The sequence below is a fragment of the Ambystoma mexicanum genome, chromosome 6q, assembly GCF_040938575.1.
Source record: "Ambystoma mexicanum isolate Mex_15411 chromosome 6q, UKY_AmexF1_1, whole genome shotgun sequence".
Classification (NCBI taxonomy): domain Eukaryota; kingdom Metazoa; phylum Chordata; class Amphibia; order Caudata; family Ambystomatidae; genus Ambystoma; species Ambystoma mexicanum.
Window position 1 is genome coordinate 882,125,067 of NC_090937.1, and position 23,728 is coordinate 882,148,794.

Below are 23,728 nucleotides of genomic sequence, written 5' to 3' on the forward strand. Positions count from 1 at the left end.
CCTTTGTGTCGGAATCCTTCTTCGACACCATTAAAGTGTAGAGACAAGCCCACTTCATAGGGGGCTGAATGTGTTCTAGATGACATTTTTAATTTGTGGTTTTAAAGCAAGTTGATTTTTTGTTGAGAAGATTGCGGGTAAGTAATAATAATAATGTTATGTAAAGTAAATTTGTATAGCGCAATTGACATTCTGCTATTTTGGCAGCATATTGGCCTAAACCATCTATGAGAGGAACAAGGGGAAGTTATTGGGATGAGAGGCAGATGCAAAATTTGAAGTGTTGACGAATGCAGACCGTAGGGACTTCTTCTGCATGCTGGTATGTTTCTAGGTAAGATGTGGTGATGGCTACCAATATTTTTCATGAATATGGCAACTTAATTCAGTTCTGTTTGTGCCCTCGTAGAGGGCACTTGGGGTACATGTATCTAGAAGGGAGCTCCTGGTTTAGGTGTCCTGTTCGGTTTGCAACTAGCGAGGTCTTGCCTGAGAGTGAGGATGGATCCAGGGTTGCTAGAGGGCTGTGTGAGACTGCTAGGAGAGGTCTAGATTTTCAATGGTGTTAGTTTGTGCAGGAGCAAGTTGATGTGTGTAGAACAAAGTGGAAAGTAACATGGTGATCACGTTAGTGATGGTTGGAGACAGGACTGTGGGGGAAATGCATGTTGTGCAGAATTTTATAGCGTGTGTTTGCCCAGGCTGGGCACTTGGCGCTATAGACAGTGATGCATTAGAGGCCCGATTTCAACAACAAAAAACAATTTCCAAAAAAAGAAAGCGCCTTTAAAAGCACCCTCCCTGTCAAGCTGGTTTCAATTGAGGGGAGCGTCAGGTTTCTTTGTATTTTATGAGCAGAACAGGCCCGAAACCTCAACGTGAAAAGAGAGCTTGATGTGTTGGAGCCGCTCAAAAATTCCATGTGTGCATTGCGCTTACTGCACTGGCAGCAGTCCACAGTGAGTCAGAGGTAATCCGGGGTTTTTTGTTCCATAATGGCTGGGTGTTGCCAGCTGAACTGGGTGTTATCCTGTCTCGGCGACAAGTGTACCAGAGGCTGCCCTCAGAGAGCGCCTTGCGCAGGACCTTTCATTTAGGGCTCGTGGAAAGAGGCCTGCGCGGAGAGATTGCCACAACAAAAGAAAATAAAAATAGACCTAGGAGTCGCTGTTGCTAATAGAAGCGCGGGAAGGATGGCATCGCGAACAAATGAGGCGTAGCCGCGCGCTCTTTTGTTGGCTTTTACAGTGAAAGCAACACGTGGAAACAACACTAGACCAGGCCATTCACAAGCATGGTGCTTTCCGTGCACAGATGAAAGGGCTTCCAAAGTATGTTAGTCATCAGAACATATATATATATATATAGAGCATAATAAACTGCTAAATGACACAGTCGTGGGCATGAATAATGAAGGTCCCGAGCGTGCTCTGTGGCATGCATCTGCCATCAGGCGGAACAGACAGGCCAAGTGGTCAGCGGGGAACTGTTGAGGAAATGTGATGTGTAAACGTGGCTCCGCTTTGAGTGCTGCGACCCACAGAAGGTCATGCAGCAACCCATCAATTATGCATCACGCTTCCAGAAAACATGTGCTCATTGCCTGCTTATACTTCCATGCACAGGCTGTAGAAAACTGGTTATGTATCCGGAGCTTAACTAGCTGTTAAGCACGTTATTGCAAAGAGATCAATTGGCTGCCTCTGATGCAGTGCATGCACCAGCCTCTCCCCAAAACATAGCAAACAATACAGCAGTGGACTGGGAACCAAAAGAGGCACTGGATTCTTTTCCACATATTACAACCGACAAGCGAACATCGCGTCGTAATTCTATGTCAAGACAGGAGGCTTCATATTATGCATTAGTTCTTTACTTCTGACAACCACAGCAGCAAAGAAAAACTTTACAAACAAAACGTTTGTTCAACATTAAACTGAAAAAACAGTTCAAAGTCAATGCAGGGGAACTCCCAATCCAACATGGAGGCCAGGTAAAGCCCTGTAGGTGACCAATGAGCATTGACCCGCCCCCATATACATCCTTTACTGCAATCCCAACTCCTCTTTCTGTGCTGCTGACGCCACAAGCTTAAGTCACTCCTTCTTAGTTGTGTACTTTGTGTACTTTGTTGCTGTCAGTGCTTTCAGTTAGAGCTTTAGATACTTTGTATCATGTTGCTTTGTATAGCGTGTTGCTTTATGTAGTGTTTGTCTAGCTTCTAAAAGCTTAATTATGCAGTTTGTGTCATGGCCTCGTGACTTTTTCTTCACGTTGAGGTACAAATACAGTTGTGCGGCTTTAATACACTTCGCTGTGTGCAACCCCCGCATTGATTTTCTTTAATGACCCACGGTCACACACAGTGAGAGCTCCGCCTTTGAGTGGAATTAATTTGGTGTATTTATTCTCTGAAGCCCGACGCGCATGGGCACGCTGGATGTGCGCGAGGAGGCCGGACTACACCTTGTTTCGGGAAGCTTTCCTGAGGTCAGAGGCCCGCCTACATGCTGCACGATTGGAAGCCTGCTCGGCTGCAGGCATCACCTGCCTTTGACTGTGCAAGGCATTTCCCTCGCTTGCTGCCTTTAAGCAGCTGTTTATCTTGCTTCGCCTGCTCGGTGTTCCGTTGGAGGCATTCTCCTCACACGCTGCTATTTAGCAGTGTATGTAAATTCACCTGCTCACCATTATTTCCCCCATATCTGCAAGTGCCATATATAAGCAGTGCTTTATCTGCATTAACCGGTGCCTGCTAGGCTGGATTTATAAATTTTTTCTGTCACAAGTGTATTTGTTGTTTGCCTCATTCATTATCCCATTACATATTAGTGGTTTGGTCATGGATAATAAAGGGTCTGAGGGTCCTTCTTCAGCCGATGCCAGTACCCAAGTGAGGCCTTCACAAAAAGTGAGATATTGGGGGAGGAGGTTATTAACAGACCGTCAGGAGATTCTTCCATTCCTAACCAGCCATTAGTGGCTCAGGTGATTCAGACCTCCTTAGACACTGCCCTTCAGGATCTCAAGTATACGTTGGCCTCAGCCTTTGATCGGCTTATTAATAAAATCTCTGATTTTCACCCTTCGCCTGCAGAGGGATCTTCTATACCTGAACAAGTTCTCCGTAAGTGTGCAAAGAAATCAAAGCATTTACAAGGACAACTCAGTCCATACACTACCCCTAGTAATGTCTCCCCCCACCCGGGAAGGGGTCAGAAGCGTAAATTAGAGTGTCCCAGCAGTCCCAGTCAGTGCCCTCTTGGCCAGGTAGCTTGCAGCTTCTCGCTTATGTCCCTGCAGTCCCCATTTCAACTACTGATAGTTCAGATGACTCCGACTCGCCCCTGAAAAGACGCAAGAGAAAGGTAGACCCTGTGGTTCTGTCCCAAGGCCCAGTGCTTGATGTTAGTGGGGTTCCTTTCTTCGACCCAGCTCGGTGGTATCCTCCTTTTTGAATTATTGGGTTAGATGCCCCTTACCCAAGGAGGACAGAAACAAATTATGTTCTGAGTGCCCTAGGCCGGTGGTTCCAGATAAGGTGGCCCTTACTCCAGACATCGACCAGTCTGTGGTCTCCTTTTTGTCCCAGAAAGGGAAAGACCCCATGAAAGGGGTGTATAAGGCAGGGCCTGGAGGAGTTGCCAGGACAAGTTGTTGGATGTGTTGGGGCCGTTGACCCAGATTTTTGAATTGGCAGAGGAGGCAGAACTTTCTAATTTCCCTATTGATGTTCAGGTCCTGCGGGGCTGGATTCAGAGAACAGTTTGCCTGTTCGGCAACGCCAACACTGCCATCTCTAAAGAGCGGCGCAAGTCCCTCCTCGTGTGGCTTGATTCCAAGTTGGTAGACATAGAAGAAGGGGAGGCAGGTCCTAAGGCCCAAGGCAATTTGTTTGCTGACAGCTTTATTAAAGATCTCTCTGCCTTTGTACACACTTTCACAGCTTTAGATAAAGCTCAGGTCAGTATAAAGAAGGTCTTTGCCCCTAAGGTTTTCAACAGGGCCGGAAAAGGTAGAGCCCGCTCCTCTGAACGTTTCTCCCAGGGCTCTAACCGTCCCCGGCAATATGCATCAAGAGGTGCACACAATTCCTCCTCTGCTCGAAGAGCACAAGCTGAGTTTTATCCCGAAAGGGGTATCCACTGGAGAGGACGTACCGACAGAGGTGCTGGTAGAGCGAGAGCAGCTCCAGGTAATGCCACATGTGTTAAAGGTTTCTTCCCACAAAGGTCTGGGGGGCAGGTTGGCCAGGTTTTTACCTCAATGGGAAGCTCTCACCTTAGATCCCTGGGTGTTGCAGACGGTGAAGGGGTTTCAAAAAGAGTTTTATTCTCCCCCTTGTCAGCTTTCCTTTCTTTTTCCCCTTGTGTTCGACAAGGACATTCAGAAATTGAAAGATGCAGAGGTCAGGGACCTCATTTTCAAAGGGATAGTCGTCCCAGCGTCCTTTACAGCCTCTCAGTTTTTTAGCTCAATATTTCTGGTCCCAAAGCCTGAGGAGAGTTTTCGCCCAGTCATGAACTTGCGAGCCCTCAACTCATTTGTGGTGTATCATCACTTCAAAATGGAGGGAATTCACCTACTCAGGGACACTCTTCTCCCTGCAGATTGAAAGGTCAAGATAGACCTCAAGGATGCTTACCTGGTGGTCCCTGTCTTTCCTCTCCACCAGGAGTTTCTACAGTTCCAGTGGGGGTCTCTCACTTTGCAGTTTGCCTCCCTTCCGTTTGGCCTCTCGTCAGCCCCCCGGTGCTTCACTGAGTTCATGAAGTCGGTGATGGCTCATCTCAGGTCCAAAGGGATTTGGAAATTAATTTACCTAGATGACATGCTTCTGCTAGCTCAGAATTCTCAGACTCTTCAGACTCATCTGGGGTTAACAGTGTCTCTACTGCAAACATTGGGGTTTGTCATAAATGTAAAGACGTCCATATTCCAGCCTATGCAAGGTATCCAATTTCTGGGCTTCAATATAGATTCCAAGCTTTGCATCCTTCTCTTTCCAGATTGCAGGCTCTCCAAAGTTCGGAAGGAAATCTGTCTCCTCCTCAGGAAAGGGAGGGTCTCCCTTAGGCAGCTTGTCAGGATTGTGGGGATGTTATCAGCTTCCATCCAGGCTAACTTTCTGGCCCCCCTCCATTACAGAGCGTTACAACATCTCAAGACCAAACACCTTCGCAGAAGTCTGTCTTTCTCACAGTTAGTGGTTCTGTCTCTCAAAGCCATGTTGGAGCTCCTCTGGTCCCACAAATGATTTTCTTTGTAAATATATAATGTAAGTAACAAAATGTAATGTTCCAAAGTTTGCAAAAATGTTTTCCTTTTAAAAATGGCAAATTTGATGTCCGTGGACGATAATAATGTCTGTGTCAGCATATTTACATAACAGTGATGCTGTATGGATGTTTCGATGGCCGCAAACGTACCACCTAGTCTGCAGAGTGAACTATGCACTTTTTGATTTGTCCTTCACAGACATCTTTAAATTCAATTTTCAGCTGGAATAGGAGTATTAAAGTTCAAACGTTGCCCTTGCACACCTCCTAGAACCACTGCCAGTGCTTCTATAAACATTTTACAACTTTTTACGCACTTTTCCCTGCATGGATGTCTTCGGATATCGTCCCATGACTGCACCCGTTTGGTGTGATGCTGTGTCCGTGGTCAGTGTTTGCGCTTTGTGGACATCTTTAAATTCAATTTATGGCCTCTCTAGGGACTTTAAAGTTATTACTCTGCCCTTCCTCAGCTACCAGGCCCATTCCTACTTCATTCCTAAACTTTTAAGTTTACCAGGCCTTATTTAGGTGCCAATGTCAACAGAGAGGATGAACATCCGCAGACATTTCCTCCAAGGGTACCCACCCATTTCTGTTAGTCATTCTCAATTTGGCACACAGGACCTATTTTTACAGAGACCACAGCAGACTTTTTTTTACACTGGCATCTGCAATGGCCATGCTTCCTCCCACTCCCCAGCAGCCACCACCACCACCACCTGGATGACCATGACAGGGGAACAGGGGACCTGCAGTAGATAACAAGCAGGAGGAAGAGGAAGACGAAAATGTAGGGAAGGAAGTGCCTACTATGTCATTTGGGCAGATGGAGTCGTGGGTGTGGAGGTTGGTTGCCACCATTGGAGGAGTACCAAAAGCTCAGACTGCCCGCGTGAACTGTACTTTGTGCAAAATTATACTCAGTCACGGCCAAAAGGGGCACTACTCCTTTTGTACTACCTCTATGCACCAACACACCCGCACCTTGCACCTGACAGAACTGAGAAAGGTGATCCCCTACTCAGGGATTGAGCCTACTCCGGCCACTACACCCTCATCGACCACTCCTGTCACCACTAGGGACACTGCAGTGGGACAGAGGATTCCTCCCGCCATCTCACAGGCCATTCAGGAGGTGGTTGACCCGTACCTTGCACGGTCAACAGTTATTTGTATGTACAGTGACACAATTATGTGCAGGGGGAGGGCATCTAAAGCGCCTTTGAGGTGGCTATGAAGGCAGATGAAAAGGATTGCTCCCTGAGTTCATTTTATTTGTAGCCCTGCATCTTCCTTTGTTCAGCTGTCCCTCCCTTATGGTGGTTGGTGGCCATTCCCCTCCCCCCTACCTCCATACCTCTCTGCTTTGCTCTCTCTTTCCCTCTGCAAAAAAAACAAAAATCAAAACATCAAAGAACTCAAAATACCAATAAAAAAGTTCCTAAAAATAGAATCTGAAAAATATTTATTTTATAGTCTCCATCTACTTTATATTTATACTTAAAGTAGTAAGACTTTATAAGAACATATAACATTTTAATTAGCATACATTTTATGCCAATGAAAATTGTAGACAATTTGCATAGCAATGAAATGATGACAGCAATACATTTCTGTCCCAACCCCTTTTCTCCACCATAAACATGTTAAAGTAAACTGTAATATGTGTAGGAAGTTTTTAGCCATTATTTATGGCTTTCACACTTTCAACTCATATTACACTACCATCAAACAATGAGTCACCCCCCTTTTCTGCAGCCAGATGGTCCATGGACAATAAAACTATCAGCAAACTTTTTGGGCCGTTAAAAGTGGGTAGGGGTTTAAACTCAATTTACTCTTTTTATTATTCTACAATGGTGGCTCTTGAAAGAGCCTTTTTTTAAGACCCTTTTTTTGTTTTTTTTGGGCTGTATCTACTATACTAACAAATGCTGTACTGTACTTTTGTTTTTGATAACTTTTTCAAAAACTGCTTCAAATGATTTTGTGTTTTTGGTTTGTATGTGCTATACCTACTAAGAGATGCCTTACTATATGTTCATGTGTTCTCTTTTAATTTTTTTCATAAAAACAGTTTCCAGGCATTCTGAACATTGGAAAGAACCAACATCCATCAAATGAACTCCATCGCTACGAAAAATATTCATGCCATCAAACATTATGTTCTCATTAAGGAAAGATGCCATTCCTACATCTTGTGAAAAAGCACATACAGCTTTATTAACATTGTACCTGGCTTTTTCCATTTGTGGACAAAACAAGTTTGAACGCGTCCACATTTGCCTTTCAGTAATTTGTGAAAAAAAAATTGTCGAAGCTTGAAACAGTTCCATTAGACTTTTAAATGTGTCCTTCATGGCAAACTGCAATGACAGCCAAATCACATAACCCAAACTATTACCTCCACAATGAATTATAATGTCAGGATGTTTAAACTGAACCACAGTCTCATGCAATGGTAACAATCCCGTCCAGTTTAATCCTCGAACTACATACTAGGAAACTTCAATTTCTTCCCAATCCAAGATTAGCAGAGATGCCACAGTGCACGGTGTAAACATTTAACCAGTGTACCCATGAATATCCCAGCATCCACATACTCTGCTTCTTCATAGCCATAGCCATCTTTCCACTACTTCACACAACTAAGAAAACACTTGCTAACCTGTACTTCTGTACACTTCAACTTCTCCACAACCACAAAACTTAATTGGCTAATCCCTGTTATCCATGGACATCACAACTGTCCGCGGTCTCGGCAGTCCTATTTCCATGCCAGGCATCCTTAAAAGACCCGGATGATGCGTGCGAATCTGCGAACTATCTCTGATGCCCGCGGACACCATCGCACAGGTCAGCCCTTCTACCCTTTTTACTTTTATGTTTGTAACACTACCTCATTGGCTACTTTCAAACAGTCACACATCCAGTCACATCTAAAAACTCTGCAGGTAACCCTGTCACCTCAGTTCAACACTTCAGATGTACATTTCAACTTTCAGAGTACATGTCGGCTGTCATTCACAGCCTCCTGCATCAAAACTACTGTGAAACTCACCAAGATTTCTATTTGCAGATTCAACACTATCTACATCTAGCAAGACTAAGTACAGGTATGCTTGTATTTTTTTAAGTAATTATTTTCAACACCTTTGCATTTTCCCTCTTCAATACATTCCTACTATAACTATAGAAAACTAAATACAACACTTTTCCTAGTCTTGGCTAGTCTTTTCCAATCAATACTATACCACACCGAATACTAAAAACATACATTGCTGCAACTGCAAAGTTCCTCTGTATTACCACTAGGCCATAGTTTGCCATACTTTAAACAAAAACACTGCAATATATTACAAATCCATTGTACTACAACACGTGCACTTTCCATATTGAAAGCACCAGCACAAAAATGGCCCTACTGTGAAAAAAACATTTTTCATGCATTTCTGCATCATGGCAAACTTTGCTGTACAGCTAATACTATTCCATGTTAGCCCTAGTGCAAACTTTCCTGTGCTGCAAAAATGGACTAAATATGCATCTTTTTTACACTACACACATTTTTACACTGTTGCTTATGATATACCCAACTACATTTGTCATAGTTCAATCATTCTAACAACATAGTTAACATACTTCAGCACTCCACACATAACACAGATTTATTCACTCTTTTTTCCGATTACCCCCCTACCTTAATCAATAACAACCTGGTTAGTGAAACTACTTCATCATTACCACATATACCAACTAACTTTCTTTTACAATTATAGGAAAAAAGAAGATTGATAAAGACACCTACCGAACAAAGAAAACTCTTCACATCCTACAAAGTGAGAATATTAATATAGCCTGTATATCTCTCTAATTGTAACAATGTACTTTCGCTGTATATTAGCCTAAAGTTTTCTTTTCTAATCAACAATATTGTATTTCACTCTTACTCATTCTATTGCAGCATTCACACTATTTCTAATCCTATCGGACCATTGTTCTTTAATCAATAAACCACTGATTCCTTACTGCCTAACATCACAGCCATCTCTCATCAACTTATATACCACAATTTCATTGCTTTATTCGTCCATACCCGTATCCACCTCAAGTCCTCAATTCCATCATCTTTCACACTCATTGCATTCTAAATTACTAACGCACATTAGCACACATAGACACTCTTCCTCACCCCTTTTCAATTAAACCAACACAACACTCATACCTGTACACTAAATCACACGACTGCAGCAACCACTGTTTTCCTCAACAAATCATAATATTCCTACTCATTAAATCAAACCACCACTCCCTTACTCACTAACAGCAGCACTGTTCAACACATTCTACTATCAATACTTTATTACCCATTCCCCATCACATGAATATACATATTTTATACAACACCACCCAATTTCAATTTCAATTACCCAACCAAGCCCATCACACCTATACAGCTTCTTACTGTTACAACCTTTCCAACCACACCTATCAGCCCACCACACAATCGCACAGCATCTATACAATAACACTCACACAGCCTTGCATAACCCATACATAAACATTTCACAACTTTGAAACACAGCCTTTCTTTTTTCCCAACAGACAGAACTAACACCTACTAAAAACCAACTCTGTAGAAAATATAGAGCAGCTAAAAACAAGAACAAGGCATATAGTCATCCGCCTCAAAAACAATTTACAGAAAACTTTAAAACAGAACAGCTACTAACCTCACTCAATGAAAATGAACCAGCCAGCCCTAAAAAAAGTCAGCCCCCTCTTGCAAAAATTTAAAGTAAAACAAATGTACAAATAAAAGCAAACCTACAAATTAAGCCAACACTGGATCTACCAATGTTAATGCAGCCACAGTAAAACATTCCAGAAAATCAATTTTACAAAGAAAATTCCACTGCAGAGTTCTTAACAATATCATAAAAAATCTAAAAAGTCACATTCTACGCTTACAAATTACAGCAAAAAATGAATCCTCGAAGCTCTAATTGACAGAACATTTCTACGAAAGAAAAGGTTATTTATATCCATTTTAAACAGAATAAAAACACTAACTAAATTAACCAATAAATTACAAAAACGACTTCTAAACATGTGCAATGTCAATATAGATACCTTTTCAAACTTCTGTAAAGGTGAATGGTTTCACAGAAGCAACACAGAACCATATTTCAATGAAGAGGCTTATGCACAAGAATAAAAAAAAGCCAATTGCCACAGACAACAATGGACCAGGCTATGAAGTGGTAGGAGACACTATTATGGCAAAAGAAATCCTTATAGAAAAAACGTCCCCAACAGATTTTCAGCCAAATGTTCCTTTTGTCCAAACAAACCATCCAGTGTACAAATGGACATGCAGCTCAATATGTAACGTGCACCAACAATCCTTCAAATCTTTATGACATTTCTCAATCACTATGTGAAACTGAAAGACAAAAGTAGAATCAAAACTTAACACACCATGGACTCCTGCCCAGTATGCAGCCACTCTGGACTGTGAGGATATTCATTAGCCTGCATTTCAGGAACTGCTTGCAAAAGCACTTTCCATCACATCAAAATGTTAGCAACAAACCATTCCGCTATACGAAACCTTGTGCATAGATTGTACTATGCAAAAAGTCCTGTTCTAAAACTGCAAAAATTAAATAACATTCTCCTAAATGGGATAACCAAAGAACTCCTTTGAGAAATAGAACTTATCCGAAGTAAATATTTTGAAACTGAAGTAGACTGAGAAAATTCAGTAACTTTAGAAAACATTAGCAAAAACCTCACAAACACCAACCTACTTACAAATACATACAAAAGATAAATGGTAACGTTTCAAAACACGTCTGCTGAAATACCAGACAATGTATGGGTCTGTTGTCGCAAAACATTTTATAAAAAGAGCACAAAAATAGTAGATATGGCTTACAAAATAGAGGACAATGGTTTCAATTAGCTTTATATCTAACAGTCGAAAATAAATACAAAATAACTGACCCAATAGTTTGCATGTGCTGCAATACAAAGCTTGACAATAACCAAATGCCATCATGGGGTATCACTAATAACTTAGAAATCTTCCCTCTTCCAAAAGCTCTCCAAAAACTTAATTTGTATGAGAGCATTATATTCCAAATGGTACACTAATTTCAAGCTATAATACGCCTTCAACCTAAAAATGCCAAATTGCTCCATCTGAGTTACTAAAAGCATTTGTGTCAAAGTAGTATATTTGCCATTAGATTATAAAGAAAATGTCTAAACTCTAGGAGTATGACAGCCAATAGAATAATCTTTGATTGTACTAATTATTATTGTACCAACAAAAGGCAAACACATTTTGCAACAACTAGTCAAATTAAACAAAGTTAGACACGGCTTACAATATCTTAAAGAAAACAATGAATACTACACAGTTATAAATATAGATGAAAACATAAAGAAACCACCCAAATGATTGAAGATTCACCACAAATTGGCCAATTTGAACATGTGGATCCTGTTACTGCAGCCAACATTTTAGACCAGTATATAGTTCACCCACTCCGTTCCAAAAACACCATAGAAGATGAATTAGAAACTTATCAAATGCATCAAGCCAAAGGATCCCCAATGAGCATATGGGGAAAAAGTGTAGAAGCAAGTTATTTTCCTCTACGCTTTCCCACAGGAAAAGGAGGAATATATGATGAAAGATCCACACAAATTAGTGCATCAGAATATCGCTCTTTACAAATGTATTCTGAAGACCCAAGATTCAGACAAAAGGGAATAGTTTCTTACCTGTAACTCCATTTCTCCAGCATTGGTATCTTTCATGGATTCACATGCTTAGAATATTCCCCGTCGTCAGGCTGGGAATCCCCGGTACATTATATATACCCTTTCCCGTAGGAAAACTTTTTCGACGCTTATGCGTCCCATCCACCTCGTTTTGTATCATGCGTGCCCGCGCCGTCAGGACGCCTTGATATAAATACAGGACCCGCCCCCGCGCTCCCTCAGATTTCGGCCCCCAAAGTAGAGGGGGAACTAGTTTGCATGCCCAGGGGAGGCAGGCGGGCGCATGTGAATCCATGAAAGATACCAATGCTGGAGAAATGGAGTTACAGGTAAGAAACTATTCCCTTCTCCAGCATTGGATCTTTCATGGATTCACATGCTTAGAATAGATTACATAGCAGTACCATCCCGAAAAGAGGAGGCGTGCATGCAAACTCACATACTTTCCTCACAATGCCCGTTCCCTATGGTCGTGTACCCATCAGCAATTGCTAACATAGAAAACGAACAATATTCAATCATAATTGCAACAAGATCTAACCCCTCAACCGGGACTTACCTTATTGGAATAGGTGTCGAAGCACCGCCTGTCCCATCCGAGTATCTTCGGCATGTTGTTGTGACAGGCAGTAATGGCGGGTAAAAGTGTGTGTAGCCGCCCAGGTAGCCGCCATGCAGATGTCCCCCAGAGGGACTCCAGACCACAGCGCCGTCGACGATGCCACCGCTCTAGTTGAATGAGCTCTTGGGCGTCGCAGAAGAGGCTTCCCAGCCTTGGAATGGCAGTACGAAATGGTAGACGATACCCATCTTGACAGTCCTTGCTTTGAAATGGCTTTGCCTTTAGCACCCAGACCATAGGCCACGAACAATTGCCTCGTTTTCCTGAAAGGTTGCGTGCGATGAAGATAAAACTTGAGAGCCCTCTTCACGTCTAATGTGTGTAACGTGCGCTCTGCTCCCAAGCATGGCTCTGGAAAAAACGTAGGTAAGACGATAGAGGAATGTTTATGGAACACTGAAGGAGCTTTCGGTATGAACTGTGGGTTTGTGGCAAGGACCACCTTGTTCTTGAAAATTCTTAAGTATGGTGGGTCTACCATTAGAGCTTGGATTTCCGAAATACGTCGGGCTGAAGTGATGGCCACCAGAAAGGCCAATTTCCACGACAAAAACTTTAGAGACGACGATGACATTGGTTCAAAAGGAGGTTTCATAAGAGACGCTAACACCAGATTGAGGCTCCACACCGGAGGAAATCTCTTCTCGGGAGGGAAACTCCTGAACAACCCTTTAAGGAAGTGCTTAATCAGGCGGTCGCTGAATAATGGTGCGGAATGTCGTTGACGTGTAAACCTGGAGATGGCGGCCAGGTGTACTTTTATCGACGACACCGATAAGCCCTTTTGAGCTAAGAACAGCAAGTATGGAAGGAGCTGTTCCGGCGTAATCGACTGCGGAACCAGACCTGGTTGATCCCCACACCACTGACAGAAACTCCTCCATTTGTACGAGTGTGAAGTGTTTGTGGAAGGTGCTCTTGCCGCTTGCAGAATACGACGACATTCCTCCGGAATCGTTAGCTGGCCAAATTCGGCGAAGTCAGGAGCCAGGCCGTCAACTTGAGGCTGTCCGGGTCGTGATGCCAAACGATACCCTCCTGTCGAGACAGAAGGTTGGGGATCTTCCTGAACCTCATTGGCTCCGCCGCCGCTAAGTGCAGCAGGTCTAAAAACCACACCTGTCTGGCCCAATATGGGGCCACCAGGATCACCCGACATGGGTACTTGAGGATCCATTGCAACGTCCTCCGGATAAGAGGAAATGGAGGGAATGCGTACAGGAATGTGTTCGTCCATGGGAAGGAGAACGCATCCCCCAGTGAGCCCTGCTGAGGCCACCTGCTTGCATACTGCGGGCATTTCCTGTTGTCCTTCGTCGCGAACAGATCGATGGAAGGATGTCCCCACTTCTTGAATACATGTTGTAGTTGCTGGTCGTTCAGCACCCATTCGTGAACTTCGTTCATTTCCCTGCTGAGGGCATCTGCCTCCACATTTCTCACACCAGGCAGGTGGAACGCCAAGATTAGCATGTTGTGTTGCAGGGCCCAATGCCAGATTTTCTGTGCCTCCGTCCACAGGGACCTGGAACGTGTTCCTCCTTGTTTCCTTAAGTAAAACATTGTAGTCGTGTTGTCCGTCATGACACGCACCACGGAGTCTCTCAGTTGAGGAAGAAAAGATTTTAGAGGCCACCGCACTGCTCTCAATTCTAGCAGGTTGATATGCAGGGAGGACTCTTGTAACGACCACCGGCCTTGTACTGTAACATATCCAGATGAGCTCCCCATCCGCTCAGCGATGCATCCGTCACCACCGTCTTCTGGAACTCCGGTTCCACCAGAGGCATTCCTTTCGTTAGATGAGTGGAAACTCTCCACCAACAGAGGGCTTGTACCAGTTGTTCGTCGATGACCAGTCTGTCGGACCAGCGACCTTGGCTCTGCGCCCAACGGTCCGCTAGGAATTCCTGGCAAGGCCTCATAAACAGACGGCAGTTGTTTATCAACGGAATGCAGGATGACATGGTCCCTAGCAGGGACATGTATTTGCGCACCGACACCCTGGTACCGCATCTCCATTCCGACGCCTTGCTTTGTAGCTTCTGTATTCTTTCGCTGGATGGTCTTACAAGGCTTGTGTGCGTATGAAACTCCGCTCCTAGAAAGACCAAGGTCCTCGAAGGCTCTACGGAGGACTTGCTGAAGTTTATCGCGAAGCCCAGTTCCTGTAAGAGGGACATCGTGGCCCCCAGACTGTTTCGTGTTTGTTCCATGGACGAGCCTCTGACCAGCCAGTCGTCTAGATAGGGATAGACATGGTGACCGTCCTTCCTTAAATGGGCCGCTATGGGGGCCAAGCACTTGGTGAACGTCCTGGGGGAGGACTTGAGACCGAACGGGAGGACCTTGAACTGAAAATGCTTTCGCCCGACGACGAACCTTAAATATCTCCTGTGTCGTGGACGTATTGGGATATGAAAATATGCGTCCTGAAGGTCTAGCGACGACAGATAATCCATGGGTTGCACTGACCTGATAACCTCCTGGAGCTTTAGCATTTTGAATTTTGAGCTCTTTAGCCATTTGTTGAGTACCCTCAGGTCGAGAATGGGCCTCCATTTTCCATTTGGCTTCTTGACGACGAAGAACCGGGAATAAACCCCTTGTCTATCCTGTGCCACAGGAACCCGTTCTACCGCCCCTTTTTTTAGCATAAGCGCCACCTCTTGTCTTAGAACTCGAAGGTGGGGCTGGGCCGAAAACACTGGCGGAAGACTTGGAGGCTTGTTTTTGAGTTGCAGCGCATGACCCATGCAAATCGTGTCCAGAACCCATCGATCTGTGGTGATGCATTGCCATTGGTCGATATGATGAGAGACTCGACCCCCCAGGACGTTCCGAAGGCCGTCATTGGTTGCTGGTTTGCTTGTCCTTCGTCGACGAGAGACCCGAGCCGCGTCGTCTGGAGGCTTGATAATCTCTGCCTCTACGTGCCGACTGGGATGCCCGTCTGTAACCTTGTGAGGCGTATGAGGGCCTGTTAAATCCACGGTCCCTAGGGGCTCCAAAGCGGGAATTTCCGGAAGCACCCCTGAAGGGGCGAAAAGAGCGAAAACTTCTACCTGTCTGGAGGGCGCCAAGAGACCTAGCTGTATCCGTGTCTTCTTTCATCCCCTTCAAGGCTTCATCTACCTTGTCTCCAAACAGATGTTCTCCTTCACATGGCATGTCTAGGACTTTGTACTGGACTTCAGGTCTAAAAGTAGTACATTTGAGCCACGCTTGTCCACGAAGTACTACGCCATGATTGATTTGTTTGAACCCAGACTCTGCTAGGTCCACCGCAATATTAATTGCATGGTTCGAGGCCTCCTCGCCATCCCGTACTAGCAACATGGCTGCTTTTCGATGTTCTTCCGGCAGATGTTCTAGGATAGGGGCTATTTTATGCCACATCTCCCTATCGTAACGTGATACAATCGCCAAGGAGTTGGCTGCTCTTACCGTCGTGGCGCCGACTGAGAGCACCTTTTTCCCAAAGGCGTCCTGCCTCCTTGCCTCGCTTTCTGGTGGGGTTGAACATTTTTGCTGTACTCTGGCCTTCCTAGCCGCTGCCGCCGATACCACAGAGTCTGACAGTGGCTGTGATGTTAGACATTTTGGAGTGGACTCTGGAGCTTTAAACTTCTTCTCAATACGCCCCTTAATAGCCGGTTCCGAGAACGGATGACGCATCGTCTTGAGGCCTTCTTGCCATACGTGGTCCAGGATTGGGATGGCAAATACCGATTTCCTCCTTTGACCCATATGATCAAAAAGAAAGCAATCTTTCTTTTGCTCCTCAGGAATTAAGCGGAACTCGCTTTTCCCATCATTGCATGGAAGGCTCCCACATCATCCGGAGGAGATGGTTGTGCCTGGCTCCTCGTAGACTCTACCTCTACACCCGAATTCCATGTTGGGTCTCTCGACGGTGACAGGGAGATGTCCGACCCTGAGTCACCTCGTATAGAATCGGACTCCGATAGCTCACCCTCCTCCTGCGCTCGAGGACGATCCTTCACCACCTGGGAGGCCGACGGGCTTTTGGTCGTCGAGCGAGCTGCTTGAGCTTGTTCTTCGACGGAAGGTGCAGAAAATATCGACGATGAAGTGCCAGGCTGAGGGATCTGCGTATCCAGACGCTGCAGGAGCTTCTGAAGTGTATTAAGCACATCCAGAGACAAAACCGTCTGGGGGGTCAGCAACGTCGAGGATAGAGGGACCACACCCCCACTCGCACTCGTCGTCGACGTATTGGAAGGCCGTAGGCCCAAGTCCGACGGCTGCATAACCATGCCACATCCTCCTTCCACCGACGACCCCGACAAGGCCGTGTCTGGCTGCAGTAGGACCTCAGGGGGGGCCGGGTCACAAACCTCTGGCTGCCAGGCCATAGATTGCGTCACCGTCGACGAAGGAATCCCCACCGCTGCTGCCTGAATAGTAATAGGCATCGTCAGCGACACCGGGGTCGACGAGCAAGTAGCCGGCACCGAGCCTTTAGACTTCGTAGCTGATTTCGTTGCCGACTTCCCTGCTGAAGCGTCTCGACTCACGGAAGACCTAGAACGGTCCCCTGAGGAGGATTTTGATGCCGCTTGCCTCTCCGTCTTAGAGGATGAGGAGGAGGAGGACTTTTTGTGTGATGAGGAAGACCCAGCATGCTTCCCCGTATGCTTGTCCGCAGGGCATTTTTCGACAGGCCGCACCTTCTTCGAGGGAGGTTCCGACTTGCTCCTGGAGGCCGTGGAGCCAACTTCTGATGCCGGATAGGCACCCGCTCCGTCGTTAAGCCAGTCGACCAGCCTTCTTTTCCGGTCTTTAAGGGTTTTTTGGGAGAAACCCTGGCATATCTTGCATGTATCCGCCGTGTGGTGCGGGTGGAGACAGTAGATACAATCCATGTGGGCATCACCTTCATAGACTTTTTTGAGTCCACATGTCGCACAAGGACGAAATAAAGCTTTTCCGGACATATTTATTCCAGAATGTAACGTCGCCGAAGCGAAAATACAACCTAATTTCGATTAGCAGTAACCACGAGGATCCCACTACTTTGAAAGACGGTTGAAATTTGAGGGAGCGCGGGGGCGGGTCCTGTATTTATATCAAGGCGTCCTGACGGCGCGGGCACGCATGATACAAAACGAGGTGGATGGGACGCATAAGCGTCGAAAAAGTTTTCCTACGGGAAAGGGTCTATATAATGTACCGGGGATTCCCAGCCTGACGATGGGGAATATTCTAAGCATGTGAATCCATGAAAGATCCAATGCTGGAGAATGTAGAATACACCTATTTGAAAGCAAACTAACAACTCTATGTTATGGAGTTGCACACACGTTAAAAACAGGCTCTCATTTCTTAAACATGTCAGCTACCCAACAGCTTCAAAAGATAAAAGATAAAGATGACGTTTTGCAGTCAATTATCACAAATCCCTTAGCAAACATGCGTGGTACAAAAGAATCCTGGTTCCAATGTCAAGCTGATGTATGTCGTATGCTTAGGAACCTAGGCCCACCCACATGATACATTACTTTAGGTTGTGCAGAACATGCATGGGATGACATCTTAAGCACTACAAACCAGATCTGTGTACCCAATATCTAGTCGATCATACCTCTGCCATATGTGCCTATCTAAACTAGGTGCTGCCCGGTGGACAGCAGCCTATAGCTCTCACAACCACTGCTGCGGCCTATTGCACCCAACCCCACTGAGTCACTAGAACCTATGGCCCACCTCGCTGCTTCTTAGCCAAAATATGTCAAGCACCTGGCTGACTATGCCTTATTGTGTACGCAGCAGCTCTATGCCACATGCCCTAGACTCCACGGCAACATGCCTTTTCACATCAGGTTGCTGCACTATTGTATCCCGCCCAACTGTGTAATCTCAAAGTTAGATATCATATTAGAGTACTCTAGTCAAACTGTAGCACTCTAAGGCAGACATTACTCAGTGCACTCCAGACAAACTGCCTATCTCAAATCGAGGTATTACTCAACGCATTGTAGAGATGTTGCCTTATTTCAAATCTAGATGATATTCAATGTACTTTAGCCATATTGCCCTTTCTCGAATCTAGGTGTTATTCAATGTATTTTAGCCATATTGCCCTATTTCGAATCTAGGTGTTATTCAATATACAATAGCCACATTGTTCTATCTATTCGAGGTGTTACTCAATGCATTTTAGCCATATTGCCATATTTCTAATCTAGATGTTGTTCTATGTATTTTATCCATATTGCCTTACTTCAAACCCAGGTGTTACACATTGCCTCTTAGCCACACTGTCTTACCTCTAATTTAGCTGTTACTCAATGCATTTCAGCCAAATTGCCCTATTTTGAATTTAGGTGTTATTCAATATACAATAGCCACATTGTTCTATCTATTCTAGGTGTTACTCAATGCATTTTAGCCATATAGCCATATTTATAATCTAGATGTTGTTCTATGTATTTTAGCCATATTGCCTTACTTCAAACCCAGGTGTTACTGATTGCCTTTTAGCCACACTGTTTTACCTCTAATTTAGGTGTTACTCAATGCATTTCAGCCAAATTGCCATATTTCGAATCTAGATGATGTTCTATGTATTTTAGCCATATTGCCTTACTCCAAACCCAGGTGTTACGCATTGCCTCTTAGCCACACTGTTTTACCTCTAATTTAGGTGTTACTCAATGCATTTTTTAGCAACACTGCCTCCTTATTTCAAATCTAGGTGTTACTCTAGGCATTTTCGCTATATCGTCCCACCTCAAATCTAGGTGCTACGTAGGGTATTTTAACCACTTTGTGTTATTTAAACCCAGGTGTTATTTAGTGCTCCTTAGCCACATTGTGATAGCTCAAATGCAGGTGTCGCTCAGTGCTTCTAGCCAAATTATTCAGTTCTAATCTAGGTATAAATTTAGCGCATCTCAGCCTAACTGCAGTACCTCTAACCCAGGTTTATTATATAAATGTACACTGGTCTTACTGGTGTCAACCAAGCCTATTCCCAGGCTTCCTAACATTCCTGCCATTATCACTTAGTATGTGTCCATTCACTACCAACTTGCTTGCCTGCTTCTTGATCCTCTTAAACACTGCAATATAGCTCAAGATGGCTCCACATCTACCCAACACGCCATCTCTAACCATGCCTAACAGCCAGGCACCATACTTAGACATAAACGACCCTCAGCCACTGTTACCCACCAGTCTCCCTCGCACTACCACAGATAGGAACCTAGTACTTAGAGCCAGACTAGCCAAAATGTATGAGCCCCTTGACGCTCATTGCGCACCATACATAATTCCAAAGCGCCGCCGCCTCGACCTAGTTCTTCTACAGAAACATCCAATTCACCCCAAAACCTCAACCCTAGACCCCCTCACAACTCCTCCATTCAGGGCACTCCCGAATCAACACAGGACAAGCGCCATACTACTACTTCTAAAAACACAGCCAGCCCCAAAATTAAGGGGGCCTTGATCAACGCCAGATCGTTAGTAGCTCATGCTACAGAAATCGCAGACTTGATCCTTAAAGAAGACCCTTGACTTCCTCGCCATTACTGAGACCTGGCTACATCCAGCAGCAGGCCCCATGCTCATGTTGGCAGTCCCAGATAATTATTCTATCCTGAGACAAGATCACCCCAACTCCAGAGGAGGGGGTGTTGCCATTATCCATAAATGTAGTCTTACCATGAGACTAGCAACATCTACCAACGTCCTCTCATGCGAAACACTATCAGTCAAAGTCTCACTCACCAATTCCCAAACCCTCAATATCTATTTGATCTACTGCCCGCCAGGCCCCATTGGCACCTTTGATGAAGACCTCAACTCTGTTCTAGCCAGTAATCTTAAAAGCTCTACTCAAGTTCTCACCCTGGGGGACTTTAATATGGGCTACAATGACCCGGGAGACCATATCGCCAGCACTATAGTTAACGCTCTTACTGAATTAGGTTTCGTGCAAAGACGTACGGCACCCACTCATTCGAAAGGTAGAATACTTGATTGGTTGGCCGACCACAATTGCCTAGCGAACATCACTAATATCTCACCACTAGCCTGGACCGACCACCACCTTGTATTGTTTATGCTTTCTACTGACAGACCTCCACCTCTGCCCATCATCAGGGCCCCTCCTACTCTCACTAGAAACAAGAATATGACAATAGAAAGACTCATCCTGAACCTACTCCCCACACTCAACACACTCCCGGACAATCTGGACCCATAGATCTTGGTCAAAGAATACAACAAGATCATGGCCACCTCGCTGGACCTTATCGCCCCTCTCAAACTCAGACCAAGCAAACCGAAAACGCACCTTAATAAATGGTACACACCATTCCTCAAAAACCTAAGGCAGCAAAAAAGAAACTGTGAGGCCACTTGGAAAAATCCCCTTCAGCCGTGAACAAACTCAAACTTTCCAAACTAGCCGCAGTTTACAAAAAAGAAATGTACCTGGCTAAACGAACCTCCTTTGACTGTCGCATATCCCAAGCAAAATCCAACATGAAAGAACTCTTCTCTATCCTTAAAGAAGTAGAAAGCCCCATAGTACCCCCTGATAGATGCACCAGAGATAAAAACTGGTGCTCAGAAATTCAAAGTGCCTTAGCGAATAAGATCGCGACCCTTCAAAGTAAAATCTCCAGCAAAAAAGCTTCCCTAAATGACACTCTCCCTTCAAAAATTCCAGACAAGCTCATGCCTACTGATCTCACCCGCTTCAAGTTCTCCAAAGTCAATACACTTGAAGTAGAAAAAATCATCCTGTCCTTGAAACCATCCCATTGCCAGGGAGATCTGTGCCCAGCACAGCTCATTAAAGACGCTGCCCGTGACCTCTCCCCTTTCATCACAAAACTGATTAATGCCTCCTTCGCCACTGGCTCCATCCCCACCAATTTAAAACAATCCTGGGTACTTCCATTACTAAAAAAACCTACACTTGACCCAGCCACAACCACAAATTACTGACCCATAACGACTGTTCCTTTCCTACTAAAAATCCCGGACAAGGTCGCATATGTACAAATACAGAAGTATCTGGAAGAACACCACCTCTTAGGATCCAGAAAATCAGGGTTCCGTCCTAAACACGGGACTGAAAGCGCACTCATTGACCTGAAAGCTCAGATCGACATGCTCAGAGACAATGGGCAAGTTGCCTTACTCCTCCTCCTCGAACTATCTGCAGCTTTCGATTTGGTCGATCACTCTGTCCTATGTTCACACCTCCATACATCAGCGCACTTCTCTACCGAGGCCATCACCTGGATCACATCATTCCTTAACGGTAGAACCATGAGGGTCTTTTCTCCTAGTGCTGCAGCAGACCCTGTGCCCATCACTTGTGGTGTAGCACAGGGCTCCTGCATCTCCCCCACACTGTACAACATATTTACCAAGCCCCTTTTCGATGATTTGGATCCTCTCGGTATCACCTACACTAATTACGCAGATGATACCCAGATCCTCCTTCCGCTTTCTGGAGATTATGGAAAGGATTTGGCCTTGCTAAATAGGGTGTACATCATCATCCAGGCATGGATGGCCACTCATGGACTATGCCTGAATGATGATAAAACAGAACATATCATCCTAGGACCACGTCCAGTTTAAAGAAACTTGGCCCGGCCTGCAATTCCTTCATGATCGACGGGAACAACATCAAAGTCAGACAGGAGGTCAAAACATTGGGATTTTACCTGGACTCTAATTTCTCCTTCAAAAGACAAGTGAGCTCCCTGTCATCTTCCATGGCATATATGTGTAAATTAATCCACGCAGCTAAACCATTTCTGTCGGACACTAGCTGCCTTACACTCGGCCAGAGCCTTATATTGTCCTGCCTCGACTATTGCAATGCCCTTTATCTGGGCTCCTCCAAGGCCACCACCAGCAAACTATAAACTCTCCAGAACAACGCTCTTAGAGCAGCTATGGGCATCTCCAGAAGAGAGCACATTACAGGATTTAGCCAACAGAACAACTGGCTCTCCACCAGAGACAAAATTCTCTTAAAAACAGCATCACTCACTTACAAATCTCTCAATAATGCTGCCCGACCTACCTGATTAATAGATTCCATAGACAGTCCTCCCTGAGACCCGTCAGAACTGCATATAAAGACTGCCTCTCCATTCCCAACTTCAAACGTGCCACCATAGGGGGCAACAGCTTCCCAGTGAAAGCAGCCAAACTGTGGAACTCCTTGCCTCCAAATCTCAGAGTGGACCTGCCCTATCAGAACTTCCATTCCAAGGTAGTTTCATGGCTGCAGACAGAGGCCCACTAAGACAACTAAGTGCCAAGTCTCTCCCCTTTCGGGCTACCCGCACACACTGTAACCACGTGTGCCTACCTGTTTACATGTATATAATGCCTGTTTGCCTCATTGCTGTTATTTATATAACACTTGTTTACCCCACTGTCATTATGTATATTTTATGATTATTGTAACTATGTATATTTTATGACTATTGTAGCTAAGCTTTGCAAATTCTTGTAAAGGCTGCGCCCTGATACCCTTGGGTACGCTTTCGCATTATAAATAATAAAACAAACAAACAAACAAAATAAAGAGGGAATAGATATAAAAACAACAGGGGAACTCTGTTCCCTTGACCCTGTCAAGATTTCAAGATACTTCCACCATCGCTTCATCGCCATGCTGCACTTCATCTGCAATAAAAATAACCCCTCCAGTTGGAGAAGTAGAACACTTCTTTTGGAGAAAAGCATTTCAATCCAAAGGAGCACAAGACATCCACATACCTTTGTGAATAAAGATGCTCCAAAATGTGGCTATGACAGTGATGCCACTGTTTTACAATTTATTCAAAAATACATCACCTGTGACATCCCTTCAGAAACCACACATAGTGACCTACGTACACAAATCTTATGCTTCCAAAAATATAAGTGTGGCAAATACTGCCGACGTTGATATAAAAATAAAGGTAAATACTATATCAAATGTCACTTTGGCTTCACTACACCAGTTTCCACCAAAGGACAA